The sequence below is a fragment of the Saccopteryx bilineata genome, chromosome 4 (genome assembly GCF_036850765.1).
Source record: "Saccopteryx bilineata isolate mSacBil1 chromosome 4, mSacBil1_pri_phased_curated, whole genome shotgun sequence".
Taxonomy (NCBI): Eukaryota; Metazoa; Chordata; class Mammalia; order Chiroptera; family Emballonuridae; genus Saccopteryx; species Saccopteryx bilineata.
The window spans coordinates 47216615-47222898 of NC_089493.1; positions in this window are offsets into that span (position 1 = coordinate 47216615).

Below are 6284 nucleotides of genomic sequence, written 5' to 3' on the forward strand. Positions count from 1 at the left end.
ATACCCAACCAAAAATAAATTAATAAATTAAAAAAATATATATATAACTATTTAGTTTTAATAAACTAGAAAAGAGACTTTGTCTATTTGGATCATTACTACCTCCACAATGCAAGCATGGAATCAGCATTCAGTACATATTCACGAACGGGATATGTAGAATGTTTCAACTCTGGAGGCCACTGCTAGGTCTGGGAAGACAAGGACCAGCAGCAGACCTCTCAGTCTGAGCAGTGCCATGAAGTGGGTGCTTCTTCTCCACATGGCTCTAACCTGAGGTATCTCCAAAAATCGGGTACAGACAACACATCTGAACCAAACCCAACAGGACCTGAAGGCACAAGCCGAGTGAAGCAGGTGACTTACACTCTCAGCCTGAATACCCTGCATCACTAGTGCACCTTTCTCAACCCTCGTCCACTGGACCAGGGAGCTCCCTATGACCGAGGCTGAGGCCAGGAAAACCCAGACCTACTAGGTGAAGACATCTGCCTTATCAGATATTAGAAATTATTTTCAAGTTTTAATAATGAATAATAATAAATACAGTTTTCTAGTATAATACAGTTAAATAGATCACCTGAGCAAAACAGTTTAGAAACAAGCTTATAAATGGATATTTGATATATGGCAGAAGTAACACTATAAATCAATGTAAAAAGGATAGAATAACCAACAAATGGTATGGGGACAATAGGATATTATATTGGAATAAATTTCAATCTGCACCTCACACCCAAACACAGTTAAGACCTAACTATGAAACAAAACAAAACAAATACTAACTCTTAGAAGGACACATGCAAAAACATGGATGAAATTTAAAGACATCATACTAAGCAAAAGCCAGTCCCAAAGGATTGATACTATATCTTTCCACTCATATGAGGTACCTAGAGTAGTCAGATTCATAGGGACAGGAGGCAGGATGGTCGTTATCAGGGGTGGGAAGAGGGAATGGAGAGTTCCTCTTTAATGAGAAGAGTTTCAATTTTGCACAACGAAAAGTTTTGGAGACAGATGGCAGTGGATGGTTGCACAGCAATGCAAATGTACTTAAAACGACTGAATTGTACACTTAAAAATGGTGATAATGGTAAATTTTATATTATGTATAGTTTACTATAATTAAACACACTCTTAGAAGAAAATGTAGACAATATCTTTCATTTCAGTAATACGATAGTTATGCAAACAGTCCCTCCCGTTAATAATTAAAAACACTTAAAAAAAGTTGAAATATTCTTTAAAACACCACCCGAAGACTCCCAACACCTCAAGATGCAGCTGTAAAGTGGTCCTAGATCGGAGAACTCTAAGAACCAGTCAGAAGTATGTGCAATACTCTTTGAAGGAATTCACCTTCATCTGAGGCCTCACAGAATTGTCATGAGTAATTTTTCAGGAAATGAGCAGCTTACAATGAAAAAAAAAATCATAACCAAGCACTCAAGAAACAAGGCATCAGGAGGAAAACCAGGAGAAACACAGCAGAAAAAGACTCACAAAAGTTATTAACCAAAGGTGTGTCTGTATGGCCTGAGATGCAAAAAAAGAATGGCAAATTTATTGGTACATACAGGTATACAACAAAAACAACGACTTATGGAGTAAAATTTGAAAAGGCAAAATTCAAATACCTAGCAACAGTAACATAAATCAGGAGGAAGATAAATGGAGTTAAAGTGTTCTAATGCCTTATATCAGTGGTCCCCAACCCCTGGGCCACGGACCAATACCGGTCCGTGGGCCATTTGGTACCGGTCCGCAGAGAAAGAATAAATAACTTACATTATTTCCGTTTTATTTATCTTTAAGTCTGAACAATGTTTTATTTTAAAAAAATGACCAGATTCCCTCTGTTACATTCGTCTTAGACTCATTCTTGATGCTTGTCTCGGTCACGTGATACATTTATCCATCCCACCCTAAAGGCCAGTCCGTGAAAATATTTTCTGACATTAAACTGGTCTGTGGCCCAAAAAAGGTTGGGGACCACTGCCCGACATTATGCCAAAGGTAAAAGTACTGCTTTGACCATCAGGATTTTGATAAGTTAATATGCATGCTGAAATTGCTAGTAACCACTAAAGAATAGAAGCAGTGTACTATAACCTACAAACAATAGGAAAACATGGAATGATTACTCAAAAACCCACAATCAATCCAAAAAAATTCAATAAAGGAGAGAAAAAGAAAGTGCACATATAGAAATCACAATATAAAATGATAGGTTTAAACCTAACTACATGAGAAATGATATTAAATGAGAAGAGACTAAATGCTTCAGTTAAAAGATAACATCGCCAGACTAGATACAATTAAAAGTACAATTTCTTTAAAAGAAAGATATCCGAAACATAAGGTAGATAGAACAATTTGTTAACATATGACTTTTTTCTATGGAAAAGCATCTGGCTGTGGGAAGCTTTTTTGAATGAGTGGTAATCTTTTGTTCTCAAGTGAAATCTTCACCTACTAGAATTACAGGATGTTACAAGAAAGGCCCTTACGTAGCACCTATTTGGATGGCTTTGCTCTGAAGAAGAAACCAAGACAGAAAAAGGTGAAATCACTGACATAAGAGCCCCCCCAAAGCTAGAAGTTAAAGTGCCCTATTGACATAATAAAAATTTTTGATATGTAGGAAGAATAAAAGTAAACTAACGACCTGTGGTGGCTCAGTGGATAAAGCATCGACCTGGAAATGCTGAGGTCGCCGGTTCGAAACCCTGGGCTTGCCTGGTCAAGGCCCATATGGGAGTTGATGCTTCCAGCTCCTCCCCCCCTTCTCTCTCTGTCTCTCTCTCCTCTCTCTCTCCCTTTCTCTCTCCTCTCTAAAATGAATTAAAAAATTTTAAAAAAAAGGTAAACTAACTTTAATAGCTCTATTAAAAAATAAATAAAAGATACAAGGATGGTAAAACATATATCTTGCAAATACTAACCAAAACATAGCTGGTCTGGCATATTAATATGAATCAAAATAAAGCACTTCTATAGATAAAGAGGTTCAATCCAGTCCAAGATGGTTTACTAGGCAAGTTCTATAAAATATTCAAGAAGTAAATTCCTCCAAAATGTTTCAGGGTGAGGGTACCATAAAAATGAGAATCTTATAGGAAGAGTAAGAGAAAGAGAAAGGACAATTACAGGACAATCTCATTCACAAACATAGATGCAAAAGTACTCAGCAAAATAATAGCAAATTAAATCAAGCATTGCAAAAAAAGGAAAAGATAACATGACCAAATTGGGTTTAATTTAGAAGTATAAAGTTGGTTTCACCTAAGGAAAAATAAAAGCAAACAATGTAATTTACTACATTAACAGATTAAAGTGAATAAGCATACAATTATCTCAATAGATGAAAAAAAAGCATTTGATAAAATTCAACATCTATTTATAACTTAGAAAAATTAGATAACTAGAAATAGAAACATCTATTCAACATTGCATTGGAGCTCATAAACAGTGAAGTAGGGCAAGAAAAAATATAACGATTGGAATTAAAGAAACAAAACTATAATCACACATTATTTGAAAATGATATCTAAAAATTATAGATAATACTTTAGTTGCAGGGTAGAAAATTTATATACAAAGTTACTGGATTAAAAAATTGATAAAATTTATTTATTTATTAAATACTAGCACTGCTAAGTAAAAAACTTTAAAAATTTAAAGAACACCATTTGCAATGCATAAAAGTATGCAGGTTTAGGAATAAGTCTAGTCTAACACTAAATGTTAGAGTCTATGGATAGAATTTTTCAAGTTTAATTAAAATATCAAAGAAGATCTAAATAAATATACAAGAGTTGGAAGAGTCAACATTTGTAAACACTAAGCTCCACTACTAATCATGAAGAAATAATTGGTACAAAATTGACTCTCCCACCATATACAACTAGACACCTGGACAAAAGATATGAGACAACTGTTTTCAGACATGGCGACACCAGACAGGAAAGGACTCTGCTCTCTGCGAGAAAGAAAACAGCTTCCTACCTGCTGGCAATTTTGAGATTACAGCACAGGGAAGGCAAATTCAAAGCACAGTGGTCTCACTAAATTGAAGAGACAGAGATTGGGTTTTTAGAAGGGGATGGAGCTAGAATTTGTAAAGGAAAAAGTACCACAGAGGAGAGAGCTATACAGGGAAAGAGTTTCCATACTCTGTGCAGGGTCCTCTTGAATCTTTGGCTGAATACCAATCTGCACATGCATAGAATGAAAGTCTACAAGGCTGGGCAAAAGATGAGTACCCGAGGCTGTAAACTGAGCCATTCTCAGAGTACACAGAGGGCCAGTAGATGTGCAAAGTCTACCCAACCAGAGTACAATAACCTCCTTAAGCCTCTGGACAATCAACAAAACCCCCAGAGGAGTCAAAGTTTAGTATTAAAGTGAACTTAGCCCTGGAATAAAGGCTATTCTCGGACCACTCTAACAAAGCTTAAAATAAACCTTGAAAATATCAAGTTGACCCACAACTAACCTAACTACTAACCTGTGGGCCAAAACAAACTTCAGTACTCTGAAAAAAGACAACAAAATGAAGACACTTAACAATGTAACATTTATTATATCTGATACCAAATAGAAAATGACTAGACATAGAAAAAAAGCAAAAATGTGTGAACCAGAAAAGGACCTTAAAATGATATATTTAAAATAGGTATAAAATATTATATATGTTTATATATATACATAATACAAGTATATGTTTTCGGGTTTTTTGTTTGTTTGTTTCAGGGACAGAGAGAGAGTCAGAGAGAGGGATAGACAGGGACAGACATAGGAACGAAGAGAGATGAGAGCATCAATCATCAGTTTTTCGTTGCGAGACCTTAGTTGTTCATTGATTGCTTTCTCATATGTGCCTTAACCGCAGGCCTTCAGCAGACTGAGTAACCCCCTTGTTCGAGCCAGCAACCTTGGGTCCAAGCTGGTGAGCTTTTTGCTCAAACCAGATGAGCCCGCGCTCAAGCTGGAGACCTCAGGGTCTTAAACCTGGGTCCTCTGCATCCCAGTCCGACGCTCTATCCACTGCGCCACCACCTGGTCAGGCACAAACATATGTTTTATATTCACACACGTACATTTTGCTCCAACCCTTTGCACTTTGACAACTTTAGTACTAATTTCCCGATAATGCAAAAGTGATCACTTCATGTACATAAAATGTTCTTCTCTCCGTGTTTTAAAATCAAATAAAAAAACAGCATAATTATTAGTGAGCATGGAAAAGAACAGTCTAGTAATTTTGCTTATTCATGTATAGCAAACCCTTTAAGAGTTTAAAAAAGCTAAACGTTTTTCTCCTTGTATTTTCTTTGGCTTTACCTATTCCCAGCGTATCGTGCTGTATCCCAGGGGTATCCATCCAGGGACATGCTGGAACCAGCTCTTCCTAGTGTACAAGAGTCAATGGTTAAATACTCGAGAATTTTGCAATCTAGTTGCAAAACTGTAGGTGGCTTGAAATCAGGCATCTCATTGGAAATATTTACACTACAGAAACAGACAAACAGCACAAACCAGGACTCCATTTCCCATGAGGATCTGCTAGTACACAAATGTGTGTTTTCTGGTTTAAGTTTAGAGTCAGCAAACTATGGCCTGCAGGCCAGATCTGGCCCACCACCTAGTTTTGTAAATAAAATCTAAAGCCTAAAATATTTATTATCTGGCTCTTTACAGGAAAAGAAATGGCAAACAAAGGCTACATTGAGCAGAGGTAATAGTCAGATAAGCCAAATAAAAATAAGTGAAAGTTTCAACAGAATTATCAGAGACCTCCATCTTGGAAAAGTTATTTTTACACACAGTTATACACTTAAAGCCTAAAAATCTTATAGCATTTTTTTTCCTATAGTCTCAGACTTCTAACAACAGTATAATTGGGTAAGATAATCTAGAACGTACCATCATCAAATATAACCCTTTCATTTTGGGGTTTATCTAAACAGTTTTATATAGACATTTAATATTCTCTAATAATGTATATCCAATCATGGTATCATTTTCTGGGTTTCCTACCTCCAAGATCCTACCAACTATGGTCATACATAGTTTTTGGTTGTTTTTTAATCTGAGTCATTTGTAGAAGAGAAAATTTGGCATAAAAATCTAAATGCCTGGCATCTTTTGAAAAATCAAAAGTTCTGGCAACATCAGGTCTATATTCCTGTGACAGGATGCAGCTAGCTACTCTGGAAGGGACACACAAATTCCCAAGGGATCATCACTTCCTATTAATGCATGACACTTAAAACATT